General features: G+C 51.4%; 1 pseudogene; it reads left to right on the forward strand.

The window, feature by feature from the left end:
• Window positions 1-819: 819 nt before the first annotated feature.
• Window positions 820-9505, forward strand: LOC144278370 (C-type lectin domain family 2 member E-like; annotated as a pseudogene).
• Window positions 9506-24324: the final 14819 nt, after the last annotated feature.

The raw sequence follows: 24324 nt of genomic DNA on the forward strand, positions 1-24324 counted from the left end.
TGAGTGACAGGCAGGATGCTGGCGTTGTCCACAGTGATGGAGAAAGGAGGCAATAGAGAGGGCTTGGACAGGAGGGGAGAGACAGAGAGCTCTGCTTTAGCCATGTTGGGCTTGAGCTGACAGCTAGGTAGGCACAAGGAGATGTCCCAGAGACAGGCTGAGGTGTTCATTTGGCCAGCAGGAGATGGGGCTGGTGCAGAGAGGCAAATGGGTGAGTTGTCAGCATGGAGAGGGGAGTTGAATTTGTGTTTACAGAGGAGACAACCCAGAGAGGAGGGGCAGAGGGAGAAGAGAACAGGAGAGGGAGGCTGGCCATAAACCATGTCACATTTACTGGTTTGTTTGTTTTTTTTTCTCAAGACCTCCCCCCTCCTTGTCACACACTGTTACACTGAAACAAACCATTAAGGACCCTCCCCGCCCCATGTGTTTATATACTATTTGGTCAGCCCCAGGGGACCAAGGACAGAGCCTATGGAAGGGCCCCGGGGAGCTGGCAGGAGGGGGAAGCAGCGATCAGAGGAGTCGGGGCTGGGGGGAGCAGGGGAGGGCAGAGGGAGGACAAGGTTTCAGGAGGAGGGCGGGCAGGGCGGGCAGGCCAGGGCGGGCAAGGACTGAGCCCTGATCGGAGCTTTGCCCTGGGCCGGGCGGGACGCCGCTCGGGCACCCGGCCAGCCCGGGAGAGAGGGGGAAGGTTTGTGGGGAGCGGAGCGGCCGGGAGTCCAGGGGTTAAATGGAGGCGGGGCTGAGGGTGGGGATCGGCCGCTGTTGCGGTGACCCCGGGGCAGGGACGTTTCCGCTGTTCAGACCCACGTGGGAATGAAGCTGGTGCGGGGGTCACAGGGAAGCCGGTCGCTCTTCGGTCGCTCTGCGGCTACGAACTCACCCGGCGGGATCCGCTGCGAGCCCGCCTGGCTGCTGGGACCTCAGCTCCTCCCCGGGCTGCGGCACCGGGCGCTCTTCCCGCGGGTGAGACTCCGGGTCCCAGGGGTCCCTGCCCGGGCCGCGGGTGGGTGGGTGGGTGCTGCTGGCTGCTCGGCGGTGGCTGGCTCGCTCACTGCGCGGCGGGGATTGCGGGCCGGTTCCAGCCACCGCCGGACTGGGGCGAGGGGGGACCGCGGGCCCGAATGGGGAGGGGGAGGGGCCGGGGCTCAGGCCCGAATGGGGGGCGGGGCTTGGGCTCAGGGACCAAATGGGGAGGGGGAGGGACCGGAGCCCGCATGGGTGGCGGGGCTCGGGCTCGGGGCTGGGGAGCACATGGGGGGCGGGGCTCCAAAGGGGGGGCGGGGCTTGGGCGGTGCCTGGGGACCGTGTGGGGAGGGCAGCGCAGTGGCAGGGGCCGGTCCTTGGCCGAAGGGCTGGGACTCTGGGCCAAAGGGGGGTGATTCGGGGGGCAGGCCCCGAGCCGAAGAGCGGGGTGGGGTTTGGAAGAGCCCCCCCCGGAAGGGAAAGGAGGGGCTGGGCAGAGGAGTGCTGGACACTGGTTCAAGTCCCGCCCTCCAAGGAGGGGCTGGGCCAGGGACAAGGCTGTTTCGAGCCCCAGCCCCTCCCCTTCTGACATCTGACTCACACTTACTTCTAGGAGGATTGTGTGTGTGAGGAGGGTCTTCTCAACCACCCCCCAGCTGGGTGACTGTCACGGGTGGGAGGGGCCCGTAGGACATCAGGTCTCTGAGGCCCTGGGGGCGGAAGGGCCGATGGGAGTTAAGGGGTTTTAATCATCATGGCACCGCCTTTGGCGGGGGGTTGGGCTGCTGGGCAGGGAACAAGAAACCACAAATGGCCTCCCCCACCGCTGACCTGTCCTGCTTGGTCCGTCTCGGTTTCAGATCGGCTGGAGAGCCTGGAGCAGGGACGGGGAGCCAGGGCCAGGATCTGTGCCTCGGCTTTGCTGCTGCCAAATCGGACCCACTCAGAGTGAGAGGAGCCAACCCCAGCCCAGCACCTGCAGCAGCATCTGTGGCCTGAGTGTCGCTGAGAGGGACAATGGGGCCAGCAGCTGGGTTGCTGAGAGTGAAGAGCCGCTGCAGGAGTTGTGTGTTAATGGCAATGGACACCTGGAGACTGGAGGGAACCCAGGTAATGGGGCATCTCTGCCTGGGGGCAGGCTGGAGAGAGATACTGAGACTGCCCGGGGTGCTGGAAGGGGGCGTGGCCCTCCCACTTTTTGTCACTGGCCCCACCCCTCCTCCTCCTCTTCCCCCTGAGGTCCCCCCCACCCCACCTCTGGCTGGGTGCTGGAGTCCAGGCAGTTGCAGGGAGCTGTGGATGACCCTCCACTTGCCAGGGGTGGGGGGCTGAGAGCAGCCCCAGGTCCGTATCCCTCCCCACAGGCTCCCTGCCCAGAGCAGGGGGAGGGTCTGTAGTTCCCCACAGCTGCGGCTCTTACCATGGCCCGGCTGCTGCTCTGAGGCCCTGCTACCCAGCCAGAGCCGGATCTTGGTAACAGCCCCAGGGTAGCTCTAGGGAGACATGGACCCTCCATCTGCCCTTGGTGGGGGTGTCTGCCTGACCCTCTGGGCTCCCCTCCCAGAGCGTCTGAGGGAAGGAGCAATCGACAGAACGGTGCATGTTCCAGGGCAGCTCCAGCCCCGCTGCTGTCAGTGAGACGTGTCCTCCCAGCCCTGCCTGACGGGTCTGTCTGTTTCAGACCCTCCTTGGAACTGCCAGAAAAGCCCAACCTGTAGAGTTGTGGTTGCACTGATAGTTGTATCGTCTCCTTTGATCGCTGCCATCATTGCTCTGGCAGGTGAGTTCCCAGCTCCCGCCCCGCTCCCTTCCCCTCCATCTACGATCTCCGTGCATCCCATTCCCCGTGACCTACCACGGTCCCTCTCTCCTCCCGGCCTGTCTGGCTTCTGCCCCTGGGACAGAGGATTCCTGGGGGATCTTCCTCACCGACCTTCCTCCTGCTCCCTCTCAGACCCCGGCACCTGGGCACTCTCTGTGTCGGGACGATCTGACTGACATTAGCCCCCCAGCCCATCTCTGAGCACTTTGGACCCAAGTCACGTTTGCCACACGCCGTGAAGCAGTCCCTGTCCAGGGTGTCCAATGGGACAGGATGCAGCGCATCCCTGAGCCCTTTGCCTTCCCTGTGTTGCTCTGAGGTTACCAGCCTGGCCTTCCTGGATCTTCAGGTCACGCCTGGGGCCGGGCGGCAGGTGCTGCCGTGTTATTGAAAGGAGCCGTAGAGCTCAGCCTAGACCCCTCCACCAGCGCAGTGTGGAAACCCCCCAATCGCTGAGCGTGGCCATGAAGGCTCCCGTAGCACCATTCACTCCCCCCGGCTGCACAGACAGCGTGTGCTCGTGCAGAGGGCGTCTGTTTGCCGTGAACATGAACCCTGCTGTATCCCCCCGTCGTCTGGGGCAGGGCGTGCTGGAGGTTGTCGGGGGTGGGATTTCTCTATTGCCCTGGGATCTGGTCACTAGGCCCCAGGAGGGTTTAGCAGCTGGCAGAGGGGATTGAATCCAGCTCTGTCTGCATTAGGAATCCTCTGTGCCGATGTCATGACATCCGTGCAGTTGAATTGGGGCAAACCGCTAAAGCAGACGCACTGCACTGGTGCACAAAGGAGCTTGCCTTGGTGCAGTTCGCTGCAGGAAGTTACCAGAGCGAGCTGCACTGCTCCAGCGCATCTCCAGGAGGTGTTTGCCCTGATGTCACTGCGTCACTGTTGTTGCCGGCACCCAGTGCCGAGAGGCTGAACAACAGCTCGAGTTGGTTCGTTACCCGGTGTGCTACACCCAATAATCACAACGGGGTGGAGAAGCAGAAAAGTTTATTTGCAGCTGCAAAAAGGTACAGGGAGAATAAAATCTCAAATCCTGCACAACAGAGCAGGAAGTTACACAGGCTTTTATACATCCTTTTTCCCAGCATACTTATCCAATAGCAAGCTGCCCCAAGCATCAATATAGCCAGCCAATCCAGTTCCCAGCTAGTTCCCTGATTCTCTGTATCATTTGTTAAACTATACATAAAGCTGCTTTATTCAGCATTGTTCTTCCATATCTCCCCTGTTTGGCCTTGCTTAGTTTCAGGCAGTCTGACTCTGCAACATACTGTTGCAGATTCTCAGCATAACTGCTGTGTGTGCCTCCAGGCAGGGGGGCCAAGGACACTTGGGCCTAGTACGCAGAGCTGCTGCGAGTGCCTCCAGGCAAGAGGGGGGGCCAAGGACACCGGGGCCTAGTGCAAGGGGCTTCATCGACACTCGTGGCCTTCCATCCCCTCGAGTTACCTAGTGGCCATGCCCCAGTGTCCCCAACACTGTGATTATACTGGTGCAGCCTGCTCGGATACAGATGGGCCCTGAATCCCAGCTCCCTGCTGTAATGGCAGGCTATTGCAATGGGCAGCATTGGCTCTCACTGTGTAAGGTGGGAATCTGTGAGCTTAGGGTTGGTTACACACCTGCAGGTGCAGGGAGCTCTGCAGAACATGTGGCATCTGACCTGGAGATGGATGGTGGAGACAGCCTGTGCCATCAACTGTTAGTCACTGACTTCTCTGCTCAGTTCAGTAGGGCAGGGGTGTGGGCTACCGTGCACTGGACAGTTAAATCTACAGGGTCAGACATGCCTTGTGCGTGAGGCGAACACATGCTCGTTTTCTGATCACCGCTGCCACGTTTCCTAACTCTTCCCGACTCAGAGTGTCTGTTCCTCGCTGAGCGCCAGCCACATGAGAAGGCTTGAAAACCAGCCACCGAGTTACTGTGGTGCAAACAAAAGTGACATGCTCAAAAACATCTGGAGGGGTTTGAGTCCGACTCCTCTCAACTAGACAGGTCTTTCAAATCCTCTTTGGTGTCACTTATGGGTGACCCCACTGCTGCTCTTTCATGGCTCTGAAAGGGTTACACTGCCGTGAGGGCTTCCAGAAAGTGCCTTTCTTGCTGCTGTGTTTGGGGAGAGAAAAGTACAGGTAGGAGGTGAATTAAGTTCCATCATTCCTGGCCCACAGTGCAACAGGTCGCTTCCGGTTGCTGTGGTTTCTGGTGCCCCCTTGTGGCTTTCATGTCCCTGCGTGAAAGTTCCAAAGTTCTTCTCAGTTGTTCACCTGCTGTTTATTGCGAGGTTGAACGTCCAGCTGTTGATCTTGTGCCTGGGGTGAAATGCTCTGAGCTGTGTCAGTCCCTCGCAGGCTGGGAGTGTCCCTGGAATCCTTCTTGCCAGGCAAATTTACAGTGACAAACGTCTCCATCCCCCTGCGTCTGATTGCCATCGTCCAGCCCCAGCTGGGGGTCCCAATGGGCTTGGCAAGCCGGTCAACTGACTGCCTGTTTGGCCACAGTCAAATACTCCAGCGAGAGCCCTGGGGGTAGGAGGCAGCCTGCCTTTCGGATTGCGTCTTGGAGCCTCACTTGTGTTTTCTGGAACCTGGTTTCATTGTTTTGCCTTTTTTTTCTTAGCTAAAATAACTCAGTGAAGTACATTTTTTTAAAAAAAAAATTAGGTAGATCCGTATCTATTGAAAGCTAAACCTACTGGAGAGAATGACGTCTTGCTCTTTTTTGTTCCTAGCAGGAGGTAACCAATTCTGATAAATTTGGTATTTTAAAATATCTGACCACTCTTTGACAGATTTGACTGGTCAGTTGACCAATTTTTGTACCAGTCAAATGCCCAATTCCAGGTGTAACTCTTACCCTCCATGTGACTGTCTCATTCTCAGTACTGACATCTCAGCTTTCATCAGCTGATCTGTGCCCCCTGCTGGCCCCTAGTGCCCGGACGACTGAATGGGATACCGAGGGAAATGCTACTATTTCTCAGAGACGGAAGGGAGCTGGACCGACAGCCAGAGCCGCTGCTGTGCACAGGGTGCCTCCCTGGCTGGCATCGACAGTGAGCAGGAAATGGTGAGAGACTCTCGAATTGCCATACACTGATCTTGGCACAGTGGTGGCTGCTGCAGTAGGACCTGGGCTCTGCCCCGTGGGGTGAGGAGCAGCTCTGAGCCCTCCCATGCTGGGAGGCCAGAGTGAATGAACTTCCAGCTGCTGAACGCCAGCCCTGGCTGGGCCCAGGGCCCTACTGTCTGTGTGTGATCACAGGGATTGTCCATTCTCAGCTGCCCCCCTCCCCAAATAGGGAGACAGCTTCTGTCTAGGGCAGGGCTGGCTCAGGCATCTCCTGGCCTGCTGGCTGCTGGAGTGGGACTGAGAACCCAGCCAGTGCTCCTGTTGTGGGGATGGGAAAGGAGCAGCCAGCCGAGGAGGCGGGGGAGGAGGGGATCCTCTCAGATTGACTTCAGCTTGACTCGCTCCCTCCTCCTGCCTTGCTGTGGTGAGCGGGGGCTGATCTGTGAGAAGAGAGGTCTCTGCAGAGAGCTCAGACCCAGCAGCTGCCCCCAGCCCAGGGGGACTTGGGGTGTGGGTGACTGGGAGCACAGGGGTGGGGCTGCTCTGTGCAGGGGGAGGGTTAATACTGCCTGGGTGATCTTGTACTTTGCAAAAGGCAGAGGAACACCCCCCCCCCCCCCAAAAAAAATAAACTGAGCACTCTTCAATATGGGGGGAGGGATAGCTCAGTGGTTTGAGCACTGGCCTGCTAAACCCAGGGTTGTGAGTTCAATTCTTGAGGGGGCCATTTAGGGATATGGGGCAAAAATCTGTTGGATGATTTAATTGGGGATGGGGGTGGGACTAGAAGATCTCCTGAGGTCCCTTCCAACCCTGATACTCTATGAATATGCAGCTTGGATTCTCTGCGGCACAGAGCCCTGGAGGGGTGGGGGTGGGGAAGCACCGGAGCTGGGGCTGATACCTGCTGTCCCTCGGCTTTCTTGAAGGTGTTCCTGCTGGGCCATAAGGGTGTCCAGGACCACTGGATTGGCCTCCGGAGGGAACAGGGTCAGCCCTGGAAATGGACCAACAGCACCAAATTCAACCACCTGTGAGTCTCTCTCACCCCTCTGTACTAATTCCCTGGGCTTGGGATTCTGGTGTCTGAGCTGTTTGAGTTCAGGTAGATCCACCATTCAGTGCTAGTGAAACAACCAGACACGACCCTGGTCCGTTCGCGTCCTGCGTGTATCGGAGACCGATGGGAGCCGGCGTGTCCCTGAACTCTCGGCTCCTCCCCGCAGCACGGTGCTGGGCCGGAGACAGAGCCCGCCACAGCCAGAGATGCCCTCGCAGCCTGCTGGGATTTCAGCTGGGACACTCGCTGTTCTCCCCCAGCCCTCTTCAGCAAGGTCCCTGGGGTGTTTGACCCCCCCTGGGGAAAGGAGGCAGCAGGGAGCTCAGGTTAACAGTGGCTGCTAGAGAGGGCAGCATGCCGAGTACTGCATGGCAGGTGCAGGTCCCGCTGGGGATTGCAGCCGGCAGGTTTGAGTGACTTGGCTGGTGAGGCCTCTGAATCCGCAACAAGGCACCGATGTTAAAGGAGCCTGCGGTTCACAGGTGCTGGACACCTGGGGCTCCCACTGGAACGGGGTACAGTAGTGATGGCTGCCCAGCCAACACCCCGCAATGGGTTTCAGTGGGCTCCAAGTGTGATCACAAAACCAGCGCTGCTTGAACCCTGGGACTTCAGGACTAGAAGCATGAGCCTCTGCCATAGGAGCGAAAGAATCCACTTCTTTAACTGAACCCCCCCCCCATTGATAAAGCTCTTTTGGAGGCCAGCCATTAGAGGGGGATGGAGACCCCCCCCCCACTTCTCTGGTCTGGGTTACTTCAGTACTTTGAAAAATCAGGCTCTTTTGGCGCTGGGTCAGGGCTCCCCAATGGACAGTCCCCATTCTGCTGTATTGGACCCAACCTTTGGATCCCACCTGCTTCCAGCCTCACTGGGTCTGAAGAGCTACCAGACACTGTCCTGAGTTTGGGCCTCTGTGGCACTCTCCTGGGGTACAGACTCCCTGTCTGGTATGCTCCTTAGGATGTGGGACCCTGCAGATCAGCTGCTGTAGGATCCAAAACCAGTGCTGAACCCTCCCAAATCTCCCGAGAGGCATGTTGTCCCTAGAGCTCCACCCTCCACACCAGATGAACTCTGGGAGAGTCACGTGAGGGTTACAAACAAGGAACACATGCTTTCACAAAGGAACTTCTTCAACACTCTCTTTTTCCCCCATCCCCAATGGAAAGCTCAAGAGTTATAGATCAACAGAAAGGAAACCCCTGAATGCAATTTCTTCTTTCAGTGTCATCTTGGTTCTGCTCCATGTGTTTCAAGGAGGCGAGATCCCTCCTGTCCCCCGCTTTTCCTGCTCAGTCGTCTGGTTCTGGTGATGGTCTGCCCCTCTTGTTAGAGGGCCGGTCCCTTTTGACAATCAGTCTAACAAATTCTCTCTGTCCTGCTGGGGACTGTCCATTCTCCAGCACCCCTGTGGGCTGCTCAGCATAGAGGGTCAGGAACAGTCAGCGGTTCTGCAAAGCCCCCGCTGTCCTGAGCTCTGCTCCTGAGGGGCTGGGAGAGTAGCTGCTCTGCACTCAGGCCTGCACTGTGGAGAACGGCTCCCCTGGCTGGGACTGGTGTGAAATGCCTGGCCTCTGCCTGACTGCAGCTCCCTGGCTTCTGTGTTTTGCAGGTTTCACTTAAGAGGAGGAGGTGACTGCACATATGTGAATGACCAGAAAGGGGTCAGCAGCTCACGGTGCTACATGGGAAGACGGTGGATCTGTAGCAAACCTGAGGTGTATGTGATGGTGTCATAAATATAAAGGGAAGGGTACACACCTTTAAAATCCCTCCTGGCCAGAGGAAAAATCCTTTCACCTGTAAAGGGTTAAGAGGCTAGGATAACCTCGCTGGCACCTGACCAAAATGACCAATGAGGACACAAGATACTTTCAAAAGCTGGAAAGAGGGAGAACATCAAAGGGGTCTGTGTCTGTCTGGGTGAGGCTTTTGCCAGGGACTGAACAGGAATGGAGTCTTAGAACTTAGTAAGTAATCTAGCTAGATATGCGTTAGCTTATGATTTCTTTAAATGGCTGATAAAATAAGTTGTGCTGAATAGAATGAATATACCTGTCTGTGTGTCTTTTTGTAACCTAAGGTTTTGCCTAGAGGGGTTCTCTATGTTTTGAATCTAATTCCCCGTAAGGTATTTACCGTCCTGATCTTACAGAGGTGATCCTTTTCTTTTTACTGTTTCTTCTATTAAAATGTTTCTTTTCAAGAACTGAATGCTTTTGTCATTGCCCTAAGATCCAAGGGCTTGGGTCTGTGGTCACCTATGCAAATTGGTGAGGATTTTTACCAAACCTTCCCCAGGAAGTGGGGTGCAAGGTTTTGGGGAGGATTTTGGGGGGAAAGACGTTTCCAAACAACACTTTCCCAGAAACCCGGTTAAACGTTTGGTGGTGGCAGTGGAAGTCCAAGGGTCAAATAGTTTGTACCTTGGGGAAGTTTTAGCCTAAGCTGGTAAAGTAAGCTTAGGAGGTTTTCATGCAGGTCCCCACATTTGTACCCTAGAGTTCAAAGTAGGGAAGGAACCTTGACAGATGGGAAAAGAGACTGCACTCGAAAGGGGCTCGAAATGAGACTCCTAGAAGTGACACTTACACAACTCACACCTACTTGAACGAGCCAAGATCTCAAAATCAGGCAGTGGGGCCCTCAAGCAATAAGTGTCTCTTGTTTAAACTCGTTTAAACTTCGTATTCGCCTTCTGCTTTTGAACCTTTTAAACTCAGGGTCACGTTGTCAAGCTTTTCTCTACAGCTGAGAGGGAGTGATCTCATGAGAAGGAGTCTTACCTCTTTTCCCCAGCATGTGGCTAAGGGAAGGCCTTGTTCCTTTAGACTCCAGAACAGCATTTCTCAAATGCAGCCAGCAGCCGATTGTTTTGCAGCCACAAGAGCCTCCAAAGTGCCCCAACAATCTCTCAGATGTTAAGTATTAAAGGTGTCTTCTAAATGCCATAAATCCTCATGCGTGCTCCCTTTTAAATAGTACCATGCCGGCAGAGCTGAGCTACATAGGTGTGGTTTTCTTTCAAGTCACAAAGTGTATTCTTTGGCTAAGAACATAAGAACGGCCATACTGGGTCAGAGCAAAGGTCCATCCAGCCCAGTATCCTGTCTGCCGACAGCGGCCAACGCCAGGTGCAACAGAGGGAGGGAACCTAACAGGCAATGATCAAGTGATCTGTCTCCCGCCATCCATCTCCACCCTCTGACAAACAGAGGCTAGGGACACCATTCCTTACCCATCCTAGCTAATAGCCATTCATGGACTTAACTTCCATGAATTTATCGAGTTCTCTTTTAAACCCTGTTATAGTCCTAGCCTTCACAACCTCCTCAGGCAAGGAGTTCCACAGGTTGACTGTGTGCTGTGTGAGGAAGAACTTCCTTTTATTTGTTTTAAACCTGGTGCCCATTAATTTCATTTGGCGGCCCCTAATTCTTGTGTTATGGGAACAAGTAAATAGCTTTTCCTTAGTCACTTTCTCCGCACCACTCATGATTTTATAGACCTCTAACCACTGTGTTTACATCTCATGTTATTGTAGCTCTGTAAGTGGCTATGGGCCATCTCACTGCGTAGTGTTTGGGTAGGTTGCGATTGTTCATGGGGGTGGGGAGGGAGGTGAAAAAGTTAAAATGTGACTGGGTATCAGAAAGTATTTCAGATAATCTAGTGCCAGAAAATGACCTTGAATGTGACAGCAGGTGGCTCCTCTGAGACCTTCTGCTAAGAAAAGCAAAACATAGAAAGAAAAAGAAACACTTCAGCACCAAAGCCATCTGATTCCATTTCTGAACAAGTTGCAGTGTGAGAGAGAAATTCATCAAATTGAAATGTATGTCGTGCAACGTCCCTACAGCACTTGTGCAAGGGAAGTTGAACCAAATTACTACGGTGAGCTTCAGAGGCGCAAGCTGTTAAATGATGCAAAAACCAAGCTGAAAAGACAACAGCAACGGCTCAGATTTTGTTGTTACTGTTATCATTATTATTACTGGGCTACGTTGATTGGGTTTTTTTGTCTGTGAAAGAAACTTTGGACATATTGGCAGATACATTCTTTCATTATTAGTCATTATCCTTTCTATTATGTAAAGCATTTTTAAATTTAGTTCAGAATTCTTGTACAGCCGTCCACCTTTGACCAAAAAAGCAAAAGAACAACAAAAAAGACAAGACTGTGGAAAGCACTGGTTTGTTCTGTGTTTAGGTCCACTAAAGATAAGACACAATTGTACCTTATATTTATTATTGAGTCTGCAAAAAATCCCTATGTAAATATGCACATGTAATTTATTTATTTGTTTTTCCTACAGTTAGTTCAGTATTGTCAGAGCCTCATTTTGAGGCTGCCAAAAATTTGTGAGAACCCCGGCTCTAGAAAGTGTTAGGATTTTGTTTTCTATGTGACCATTACTTTCCAGTATTTGCAAAAAGAAAAGGAGGACTTGTGGCACCTTAGAGACTAACCAATTTATTTGAGCATAAGCTTTTGTGAGCTACAGCTCACTTCATCGGATGTATTCACTGGAAAATACAATGGGGAGATTTATATACACACAGAACATGAAACAATGGGTGTTACCAGTATTTATTCACTCTCGCTTGCATCTCTGTTCTTTGATAATAAACTCATTCCTGTTTTCTGTATATCTAATTGCTGTGTTCTCAATAGAGTGGTTGGCCTGAATTGAATCTTACAAGCTGCTGTGGACCGTGCCTGCGTCTGCTCTGGGGAACGGGCTGAGCACTCCCGAGGGACGCTCAGAGGCTTTGGGGGTGTCGATCGCTAACCTGTACACAGAGAGCGAGGCCTGCAGGGGGCTGGGAGGTCAGGCTTGTGCTGCCAGGGGTGGTGGTTTGAGAGAGCTGACCCATGGCAGGCCTGGACAAGGCTCCCCCAAAAGTGCCTCGTATGCCTGCTATGAATCACTCAAACGGGCAGACGTCCCTGGCTCATTCCACCCCTGCACCCCCCAGGTACAACCCGCAGAAGGCATTCGACCAGGGTGAGGAGAACACCTGCAATGCCCTGTCACCTGACGTGCTGAATTTGCCTCTGAGCCCATTTTCCCTTCCAGCTTGGGACTCCAGAACCCTGCCTTGTTGAGCCAGACATGCTTGCCAGCTGCAAACACAGACCCAGGTCTGGGCCACACTCCTAACTCTGCAGACTTTAACCCTAAACTGCTCAGCAGGTCACCTGTCTCCAGCACCCAGCTCCCAATGGGATCCAAACCCCAAATAAATCCGTTTTACTCTGTATGAAGTTTATACAGGGTAAACTCAAATTGTCCACCCTCTATAACACTGATAGGGAGAGATGCCCAGCTGTTTGCTCCCCCAGGTATTAATCACTTACTCTGGGTTAATTAATAAACAAAAGTGATTTCATTAAATATAAAAAGTAGGATTTAAATGGTTTCAAGTAATAACAGACAGAACAAATAAGATATCAAGAAAAATAAAACAAAACACGCAAGTCTAAGCCTAATACATTAAGAAACGGAATACAGATAAATCTCACCCTGAGAGATGTTCCAATAAGCTTCTTTCCCAGACTGGACTCCCTCCAGTCTGGGCCCAATCCTTTCCCCTGGTACAGCCTTGTTCCAGCTCAGGTGGTAACTCGGGGATTTCTTATGACTGGCAGCCCCCTTTGTTCTGTTCCACCCCCTTTGATATCTTTGGCACAAGGCGGGAATCCTCTCACGGTCTCTCTGGGTTTCCACCCCTCCTTCTAAATGGAAAAGCACCAGGTTAAAGATGAATTCAAGTATCATGTGACATATTCACATGTCCTGTGAGCCCCCCTCCATTCTTTCAGGACTGGCCCGCACGTATGCAGTGAAAGCTTGCAGGTGAACAGAGCCATCTACAATCAGTTGTCCTAGCTAATGGGAGCCATCAAGATTCTAAGCCACCATTAATGGCCCACACTTTGCATAACTACAGTAGGACCTCAGAGTGATATCTCATATTCCTAATTTCAGATACAAGAATGACACATTCATCCAAATAGGATGAACACACTCAGTAGATTTGTAAGGTCTCATTACAAAACTTATAGAGACCTTTTGCATAAAGCATATTCCAGTTACATCCTCAGAGGATACCTGCAGATAGAGGCTTCCCTGGCTGGTGGAAAGGCCTCAACTGCCCTGCTTCCCATGGCCAGAAGGCATTGTAGTACAGCTATTCTCAGCTTACCCGGGCCTATGTGGAGCGGAATGTACATTAGAGCAGCCCCAAGGCTGCTCTAACTTAGACCTGGTCAGCACAAAGCCTGACGATCATTTGTCTACTCTCCGATCAGCACGGGCTGCCAGTGAGTTGGCCACCCAGGAAGCCTAGCCCCTGGCCCTTTCCCTTGTGCCTGAGGTCCTGCCACTCCCCTTCTGCCTACCTACCTCTCCCCCGCAGGAGCCCAAAGCACCCTTATCACAGCCCACAGCCCCAACACTGGACGGCAGAGGTCGGGGGGCGAGACCCCAGCCCCGGGGCACTGCAACCTCAGTGCCCACAGCCCCATGATACCTGCTGCCCATGCTGATCACGCTGTCTGGATTGAAGAGAATCATAGAATCATAGAATCATAGAATATCAGGGTTGGAAGGGACCCCTGAAGGTCATCTAGTCCAACCCCCTGCTCGAAGCAGGACCAATTCCCAGTTAAATCATCCCAGCCAGGGCTTTGTCAAGCCTGACCTTAAAAACTTCCAAGGAAGGAGATTCCACCACCAATGTCGAATAGAGGGGGACGATCACGTCCCTCGATCTGCTCGCTATGCCCCTACTTATACATCCCAAAATGCCATTGGCCTTCTTGGCAACAAGGGCACACTGCTGACTCATATCCAGCTTCTCGTCCACTGTCACCCCTAGGTCCTTTTCCGCAGAACTGCTGCCTAGCCATTCGGTCCCTAGTCTGTAGCGGTGCATTGGATTCTTCCGTCCTAAGTGCAGGACCCTGCACTTATCCTTATTGAACCTCATCAGATTTCTTTTGGCCCAATCCTCCAATTTGTCTAGGTCCTTCTGTATCCTATCCCTCCCCTCCAGCGTATCTACCACTCCTCCCAGTTTAGTATCGTCCGCAAATTTGCTGAGAGTGGAATCCACACCATCCTCCAGATCATTTATGAAGATATTGAACAAAACCGGCCCCAGGACAGACCCCTGGGGCACTCCACTTGACACCGGCTGCCAACTAGACATGGAGCCATTGATCACTACCCGTTGAGCCCGACAATCTAGCCAGCTTTCTACCCACCCTATAGTGCATTCATCCAGCCCATACTTCCTTAACTTGCTGACAAGAATACTGTGGGAGACCGTGTCAAAAGCTTTGCTAAAGTCAAGAAACAATACATCCACTGCTTTCCCTTCATCCACAGAACCAGTTATCTCATGATAAAAGGCGATTAGATTAGTCAGGCATGACCTTCCCTTGGTGAATCCATGCTGGCTGTTCCTGATCACTTTCCTCTCATGCAAGTACTTCAAGACTGATTCTTTGAGGACCTGCTCCATGATTTTTCCAGGGACTGAGGTGAGGCTGACTGGCCTGTAGTTCCCAGGATCCTCCTTCTTCCCTTTTTTAAAGATTGGCACTACATTAGCCTTTTTCCAGTCATCCGGGACTTCCCCGGTTCGCCACGAGTTTTCAAAGATAATGGCCAATGGCTCTGCAATCACAGCCGCCAATTCCTTCAGCACTCTCGGATGCAACTCGTCCGGCCCCATGGACTTGTGCACGTCCAGCTTTTCTAAATAGTCCCTAACCACCTCTATCTCCACAGAGGGCTGGCTATCTCTTCCCCATTTTGTGATGCCCAGCGTAGCAGTCTGGGAGCTGACCTTGTTAGTGAAAACAGAGGCAAAAAAAGCATTGAGTACATTAGCTTTTTCCACATCCTCTGTCACTAGGTTGCCTCCCTCATTCAGTAAGGGGCCCACACTTTCCTTGGCTTTCTTTTTGTTGCCAACATACCTGAAGAAACCCTTCTTGTTACTCTTGACATCTCTCGCTAGCTGCAGCTCCAGGTGTGATTTGGCCCTCCTGATTTCATTCCTACATGCCCGAGCAATATTTTTATACTCTTCCCTGGTCATATGTCCAACCTTCCACTTCTTGTAAGCTTCTTTTTTATGTTTAAGATCCGCTAGGATTTCACCGTTAAGCCAAGCCGGTCGCCTGCCATATTTACTATTCTTTCGACTCATCGGGATGGTTTGTCCCTGTAACCTCAACAGGGATTCCTTGAAATACAGCCAGCTCTCCTGGACTCCTTTCCCCTTCAAGTTAGTCCCCCAGGGGATCCTGGCCATCCGTTCCCTGAGGGAGTCGAAGTCTGCTTTCCTGAAGTCCAGGGTCCGTATCCTGCTGCTTACCTTTCTTCCCTGCGTCAGGATCCTGAACTCAACCAACTCATGGTCACTGCCTCCCAGATTCCCATCCACTTTTGCTTCCCCCACTAATTCTACCCGGTTTGTGAGCAGCAGGTCAAGAAAAGCGCCCCCCCTAGTTGGCTCCTCTAGCACTTGCACCAGGAAATTGTCCCCTACGCTTTCCAAAAACTTCCTGGATTGTCTATGCACCGCAGTATTGCTCTCCCAGCAGATATCAGGAAAATTAAAGTCACCCATGAGAATCAGGGCATGCGATCTAGTAGCTTCCGTGAGCTGCCAGAAGAAAGCCTCATCTACCTCATCCCCCCGGTCCGGTGGTCTATAGCAGACTCCCACCACTACATCACTCTTGTTGCACACACTTCTAAACTTAATCCAGAGACACTCAGGTTTTTCTACAGTTTCGTACCGGAGCTCTGAGCAGTCATACTGCTCCCTTACATACAGTGCTACTCCCCCACCTTTTCCGCCCTTTGATTTGATGCATGTTACCCTACTGTTCCCGTATCGTGTCCGAATCCCAGAGCTGTTGGCATGAAGACACCACTGGAAACGGAACATTCATTCATCCCTAAATCTGCTCAAAGTTTGTAAGTACAAAGAAGAAAGGAATAATAAAATATATATAAGAGAACCCCTGAGATGCCTAACTCTGTAAACAGTGAGAGGTGAGGAAGCCTCCCTCGTGTGGGTGCATCGTATGGTGCCATATGCACACCCAGCACTTCTCAAATCCCAGATGTTCTAATCCACATCCATCTCCTCGCCCTCCCATTCTCCCATCTCCTCCACCTCCATCTCCTCCATGTCACTGCTGTCAGGGTCATCCTGGGGCTCCATCGGAGCCCTGGCTTTTGGGCTATCTGCTGCTCCATAGAAATCCCTGGCAGCATCTCCCATTGGCAGCTGCAATGTGATATTCACAGCAAAGTACGAAGCATGGTTGAAATCTACAAGCACAGAGCCCCGCGGCTGGGTTAGAGGCCAAGTGCACAGAGGTTTGTGCTGCTCATGCAGGTGGAGGGATGAAGGCAAAAACATCAAACTAGGAACCGAATTGGACAACCGTTTCACTGTAGACAAAGATCTCATGCCCCTCAATCCTGACCAGCAGCTCCCTGCTAGCCCAGTTTTGTCAATACTCCTCAGTCCCACCCCAGAGCCCCCTGCGGTTCTGGCCCTAGGTCATCCCAGACAGCTCTCTTGATTCTCTTCACTCCTTCTGTGGCAGATACAGGATACACAGCGGGGCGGTGTGCGGGTTTCCTTGGCACTCACTTCGAGTGAGCTCCATAACTCAAGGCTTCACCATTCATTAGTAACACGCCAGTTGCAACCCCACACCAGCCAAACCCATTCGCAGCACCAGCAGGGCTTCCTTTCTGTTCCTTACCCACCTTACAATTCTTGTACTGATCCCCGTCTTCTCTAATTTAGCTAAGAATTTCCCACGTGATACCGTATCAAATGCTTTACTGAAGTCCAAGTATATTAGATCTGCTGCATTTCCCTTCTCTGAACAACCAGTTCTCAGCTCAAAGAAAGAGCTCAGGTTAGTCTGGCCCCATCTACCTTTGGTTACATCCCCTTTTCCATTTACCTCTGTTGGAGACCCCAGGGCATGGCCACTAGTTAAGTTGAGGGGATGGAAGGCCATAAGGGTCGAGGAGGTCTCCCTGCAAAAGGTCTAAGGGCTTCTTCTCAACCCCCCTTAATAGAATTTAGGCCTGGCTGGTTTGAGTAAGCTCTTTTGCTCTTAAAACAATGTTGCAGCCGCAGACAATGCCCCATAGTGTAAGGTTTGCTGACGCCAAGTTAAAGATAATAGGAGAGAGAGCTACAAGGCCAGACAGGATGTGCTGGTTCTTTAAGTTGCTAGGAATGCTTGTTAGAGGTTGCAGGAAATAAACATTGTTCTAACCCATATAAGAAAGGCAGAGTATTTGTGCAAAGTTTTGATTGGCTGATGTGTAGTGCAGTAGCATTAAGGAATATAAAAGTGTGTGTAATGACCTGCTCTGATGTGCAGGATTTGAGATTCTATTCTCCCTGTACCTTGTTTGCAGCTGCAAATAAACTTTTCTGCTTCTCCACCCCGTTGTGATTATTGAGTGATGCATACCGGGTAACGAACCCCCCCTGCTGTTGTTCGCCTCTGGCACTGGGTGCCTGCAACAGCTTTTGGAGTCCCAATGTGGGGTGACGAGGATGCAATTTAGCCTTGCCCAGATCCCTTCTGGAGGTCGAGGATTGCAGCGACAACCGACGCCCAGCACACACCGGTGAGTTCATTGGGGGCCTCAGAGGAGACGCAGTTTGATCGACCCCGGAGGGCACGATGGTGCAACGCACTCACATAGTGGAGAAGCAGCTGTGGGAGACGGTGAGGAACCGGTTCCTTGGATGTAGGGGAGGAGCAGCTGGGGGCGATGTTGGGGAACCGGTCCTTTGGATAAGGTAGGAACCTTTTGAAATCCGGATTATATGCTCTGTTGGAACCTGGGGACGCCCAGAGTTACCCTGTAGGTATGGGACAGGAACAGAGCACCGGAGGTACGGTACGATGCATGCCCCTAGAGTGTATTTTAGTAAATTGGAAGATATTTGGATCAGATCCAATGGCTAAGGGTAAATTGAAGCGATTTTGTACGGTTGACTGGCCTCAGTACCAATTAGAGGACCAAGAACAGTGGCCTCCCGGAGGATCACTAAATCATAATACAATCCTCCAGTTACTCCTGTTCTGTCAGCGAACGGCGAAGTAGAATAAGCATTCGTATGCTTACTTGTTTATAACCTTATAGTCTCGTACTGATATTTTACAATGCTGTAATTTAACCCCGATTGGTCCTGTAGCAATTAATGTCAGTCCCCGGATCCCCACCCCAAATGCAATGGCAGATCCGGTGTCTCCTTCGGCCGCTACACCCACACAGAGCGAGGCTCCTTCGGCCCCTACACCCACACAGAGCGAGACTCCAAGTAAGATTCCTAGTGAAGCTCATAGTGAGGTTCAGGCTCCATCTGCTGGATTATACCCGTTACTTACCAAGACTAAAATCGCCCCTAATACAATAGAAAGGACAAGCTCTTACCATGCAGGTCTATACTCATGCACCTTTTAATCCTATGGACCTGGCCGCTTTCAAAGCACAGGCTGGAGAATTTTCTATCAATCCAAGCAAGTTGGTATTGGTTTTTGAGGGATGTCTTAGCAGCTACAAGCCAGACTGGGATGATTGTAATGTCCTTCTGCAAACATTATTGACTGAGGTTAAACAAGAACAGGTCATAGCTAAAGCAAGGAAAAAAGCAAAAAGGCGATATGACCAAGACCGTAACAACGTCCCGATCCCAGAAAATCAAGTTCCTATAAAAAATCCTAGGTGGGACCCAAATGGCAATCAGGCTGTGACCCACCTCACCTCCTCTAAGGAGCTGCTACTGTATAGACTCCGTCACGCAGCTGTCAGACAGAATCATTAAACTAAACCGTAGAAGGTAGTGCAGGATCCAAAGGAAAGCCCTGGAGCTTTTTTGCAGCACATTCGAAACACGATCCAACAGTATACCAATGCAGATCCTAATATTCCACAAACCGAGGCAGTTATTAAAGGAGTATTTACAAGCAGGGCAGCCCCCGACATTAAGAGAAAGCTACAGAAAAAGGAGGATTTCATAAGTATGACAATGGCACAGATTTTGGAAGCAGCAAATCAAGTGCATAGTTTAAAAAAAGTAAAAAAAACACAGCGCGCTTCTCTCCAAGGGGAGCTTGAACAGGGCCTCCAGCCCCAGCAGGAGGAAGCGGCTGCAACAGCCCCGGGGACCCAGCACAGAGACACCCCCAACCCCAGTGAGCTCCCCTGGGGCAGCAGCAGCCTGGCCTGAGGGGAGAGAGGGAGAGAGACACAGCAGGGGAGAGTAATGGGATAGTTCTGGTTTTGCACCGTGCAGCGAGGGAGAGCTCAGCTGAGCACCCAGGGCAGGCAGGGTGTTAGGGCAAGGGGCTGACAAAGGAGGAACTAGAGAGTGCCTGAATCCTGTACAATCCTCTAGTAAAGCTCAAATCTTGACCGCCTCAGGAAGCAAAGCATGGCTCGGAAAACTCTCCTCCCATTGCAAAGCGATTCCAGAGTTGTTAAATGAATCTCTAACCGGCTCTGTTGATCGTCTGGTGGAACTGCCCATGCACCGTTTACACCACCAGCTTACTGTGCTTTCGTAGAGTCAGGTGATGGTGGGCTGGCCTTAGCTTTTGGTGAAGTTGCCGCCGATCTCGCCCGTTCCTTTTGCGCCTCTGACATGCCGTGGGTCGGGGTGTCTCTGGGGCTCTTCCTTCCAGCCCGCCCCTCTGGGTTTTTGGATGGCACTTCAGGTAAGAGATTCCATCTCCCTTCTGGACTGTTCAGTGGGGCTGGAGTCCTAAGCAGAAAAGGGGAGGGGGAGGTGTGTTGTCTGGGGGTTAGAGAAGGTAGAGCTGGGGCGGGGGGGGTGCATGGCGGGGGGGCAGCTGCAGGGCCCATGTGTTCCCAACACCTCCGCATGCCCCTTTCTTCAGGCCCTGTCCCGCCCAAGGGCGCTGGAACAATTTGTACAGTGAGGGGGCAGAGAGCCACTGAGCCAAACTGTAAACCCTGGATAGGATGGAAACCGCTTCAAGCCGGGGGGGGCGGCAGCCCCGCTAGATCCAGCACTGGTGGTCCTGCCCATGTCGATTTTACAGAAAATGTTTGGGGGCTTTTTTGTCCAGTTTTTTAATTTTTATTTATTTATTTGCAAATCCCCAGCTGCTGGCTGAGCAGGTGAAACTTAGAGACGCAGAGAATAGGGATGGAGGGAAGAGCGCATGGAAAGAACATACAGAGGAGGGGGGAGAGGGATTATTTTGTAAACTTTCTTTGAATGCAGTTGAGCAGCTGGAGACAGAGAGGATTGGCCAGTGCCTTGCATGCAGCCAGCCCCACTTGATCACAAGCAGAGAATCCCCTGGCAAGCCCCAGGTTAGGGAACTGGGGGTACGGGGTGGGGCAGGTTTGAAGCGTGTGTCTTCTCGAGCAGGGGGAGTCGACCTTGGGTTTTAAGGTCTTGGGGCTGGGGGGAGCATGTCCTCACTGCAGAGTTAACTGGAGTTATGGACACTGGGGGTTATAATCTGCTTGCAGAGATGTGCTGTGTAAATGCATGAGATAAAATCAGATCTGGTGCCGGGGTGATAGGTGTGCATGGCGTGATGGGGGGTGTGTGTGTGAGTATGAGAAGCAGCCCTTGTTAATTGCACGTTGCCCACTCATGGCAGGGAAACCCCAGCACTCACCTCTAGATCTTTCTGTGATCTACCTACAGGAAGGAGCAGGTGGATGTGACACCCCTTCATTACCTGTCTCAGGATCTTCCCAGGCCTTCCTCACCTCTGACTCCGCTCTCCCGGTTGATTGTTAGGGCTGAGCTCTGGCTCTTTGTCCGGCCAAGCCCCAGCAGAAAATGCACAAGCCCCATGCCTGTAGAACGAATTGTAAGAAGCTTGGGGTCACATTCTTTTAGATCAAAACCCCCTTTGTTCTGCCACAGCAAATATCTCAAACTTTTTGGTAGCAAGTTGTTCGTTTAAAATCATTTTGTTTAAGAAGAGTCCTACCTCTCTTCGAGCCAGCATTGTTGATGTTCCTGGAGATGTTTTGCTCAGTCATGGAATGTCGGGGGTTTAAAAAACGCCATGGTTTGCTCCGAAAAAGCTCTAAAAGTCTTGAGCAGGTTTTGCAAAATAATGCCCAGAGTTCGGCTCCTAAATCCAGGTATAAATGGGCAGCGCCCTGCAAATCTGCAGAGATCCGCTTCGTAGCCGTGGATCGTGTGCAGAAACAAATGTTGTACCCGCACAGGGCTCTATAAACGTGGCCTGATGCACAAGAGTGTGAGACCCTCTCGCTCTAACTGCAGCTGCTGAAGGCCTGGCACTTCAGTGTCCTTACAGGACCAAGAATGGACGGAAAGACATGAGAATGATTGCATTGCACTCTTCCCGTTGTGCTGCCCTGCAGCAGAATTGCATGAAGTGCAATGGGTGGGGACTGGAGGGTTGTCAAGGGGAGAGGTACCTTCAGGCACAAGACCACTGATGTTCCCGGGGTACCCATGGCCTCTACCTCCACAGGGGGAAGAGCTAAAGAGCCTAACGATGCATTAATTAGAGGATTCCCTACAATTAGTTCCCTGTGACTTAGGCAAATATTCCTCATTCCCACCGTTGGCAACTCCCCTGATCTTTGTCATGCATCTCACGGTATTTGGTGTTTGATTTTCTAAAAGCCCCAGAGGCTGGAGTCCTGTGATAAGCACATCCATTTGTTTAAACCAAAATATGGGGTTTATGTAGGACGACTTGAAAAAAGTGACTTCCCCTGCTCCCTTCTCTTCCCCGACCCCCACCCCCCCGCTCAAAACTCAAAAGATGAAAAAGCAGACCCCACCACAAATTTATTATTTTTAAATATTTCATGATTTTTAAGGCAACCTGCTGAGATTTGAAGGCTGTGGGTTGGCAAAACTCTGCAAGATACAATAAAGTGGCATTCCAAGAGGATAGAGTTAAGGTTATATGGGGGAACCGGCACCTATAACTGAGCTCCTCCTGGTTAGCAGAGCTCTGTGGTTCGTTTTCCGCTCTAGTGCTAAGATTCTTTCCTAGTGTTACATGGGGAAGATCTCAGCTGAGCATTTCCTGGTTTTCTAACAGCTGAGTTTGGGGCAGTGACACCCCGGAAGGGCCTGGGGAGCAGAACTGCCTGTTGGTCAGCAAAAACAGGGTGGATTTGATTTTAAATCAAATTGATTTAAACCACTAGTCAGGACGACTCGATTTAATCATGGATTTCTACATAAAAGTGTATTCTTGTTGGTTGTTATAACCTTAATACATGTTCTTCACAACTCACAGATAGATGTAGGTTTCATTTTTAGAAGGTACACTCTATACATTTTTAAAGGATGATTTATTCTGAAAACTTTTCAGATGAGTTTTACAGCTATCTCAGAAAATGAATGATTGTTTGGTTATTTCATTTACCCAAGGTTATTGAAGCAGATAGTTCCCCTCCCAATGACTTCATAAATATCTCCAATTCAACAGGTTAATCGTTAATATTTGGAGGATTTTCTTGCCAGGCTGTATATCACCTCTCTATATTTATTTATTTATTTGAAAACATTTTTGCTGTTAACAAGCATGTTACCTCTGGAGACACAAATCCACAGTTTGAGAACTGCAAAACTAAGCATCTCTGATGGTATCTTCTAGACTGAGCACTGAATCCCATTGGGTAGATAGATTAACCTACATAATCTATACAGAAGCCTGTGGAACCCCATAAGATTGGGTCCTTAATCCATGAAGTATTGGAACTCATTTACAAAACTTTTCTTAAACATTACATGAATATATTGTCTCATACTATAGAATTAGAATTTATCCTCCCTATTCCATGATGAGAGATCTTTGAACTAGAATGTATCTTAATTAAAACTATCTTTAGATAGCTTTTTGAGGGGCAAAAACCATTTTATCAAAAAAATCCAATTTTTTTGATTTTTTTTTTTAAATCATTGATTTTTATCCACCCTGTTTGCAAGTGAATAGCAAAGCTGGTCCCAGCAGGGAGCCAGAGTGTCCAAATTCTTAGCTGGTGGGAGAGCCTGTCTGTGAGCATCTGTAAAGCATCTCACTTCAACAGTGACTGGTTGAACGATTTATTGTAAGGGACGCCCTTTCTCAGACCCTTTCCCTTTATTGTCTCCCAACCCCTCATGTCAGTCCCTGACCCAGGATTGCCAAGCCAAACTCAAATACTACTTGTTTGAAATCTCACAGATCGCCAAGATTACCTAATTGTCCAGGTGGCTGAGCCCGTTTTCCACAGGGTCAGTCTGAGTTCAAGTCAATGCCGCAGGGCATTTCAGGCTGCTGTCCTGTCTGGTCCAGCCCAGGGGACAATATCTGATGCTTCCAGGAAAAGCAAGAACCCGCTATAACATACATGGCTAGTTTTACCATGCTGCAAATGCAGGTGGGGAATTAATTACTGACCTCGGTGGCGTTCAGACTATGTCCTGAAGCATGGGATTGGGCCAGAGGGACAGCTAGCGCTGGACACAGTGTGTAGGGTCTCGGAGTGGGAAGTTCCTTGGAGAATTTCACTGGGTGGGAGACTCAGCTGTGAAGGGAGGGGGCGGGCAGGAGCATCTCATAAACCCAAGATTGGAATAACTGAAGTAATGTTCCTTTTACATGGAACCTCAGGTCTCTGGAACCTCTGCAAACGCTTTAACCACATGTTTAACTCCATCTGTAGGAGAAGCCTTGGATCGCAGTGGGAGGGCTCAGGTGCGTACGTGTTTGCAGGGTGGGCGCTCAGGGCAGTCCCTGACACCAGGGCAAAGCGGATGTGACGTGCCACTGTCTGGATTTGGGAGCCTGCCTGCACACCAAATTCACTAGGTGCTGGGTGCATGACTGCAAGGCGCTGGGCTGGGGAAAATCAGCCCCGGGTGGTTATTTTGAGAAGAAAACCAGAGCCACTTCTGGGGTCTTTCAGCTTCTAATGCCCTTTCTCTTCTGCAGCTGGATTTCAGCCTATGATAAAATCCTTCTCAATGCCAAGTCAGTGCCATAAATCACTGGGCTGGGTGCAGGAATCAGTAGGCGACGTTCTCTGGCCTGGGTTATGCCAGGGCTCAGACTAAATTATTCTTCCCAAAACTTTTAAAAGCTGAGCCCCCTCCTCAAGGCAAAGAAACCAATCGTGCCCCTCACCCATCAGCAATGTGTTAGTGACCCCACCCCCCATTTTCCTGTATACATCTTCAAACCCCACCATCTTCCCACCATGGCTAGCCCTTCCCCACGCTTCAGGAGACGCTGGAGGAGATGATCTTAACCATCCCCTCTAACCTTAAGAACCTGAGGGACCCCATCTTGGAG

The sequence above is a fragment of the Eretmochelys imbricata genome, chromosome 22, assembly GCF_965152235.1.
Source record: "Eretmochelys imbricata isolate rEreImb1 chromosome 22, rEreImb1.hap1, whole genome shotgun sequence".
NCBI lineage: Eukaryota > Metazoa > Chordata > Testudines > Cheloniidae > Eretmochelys > Eretmochelys imbricata.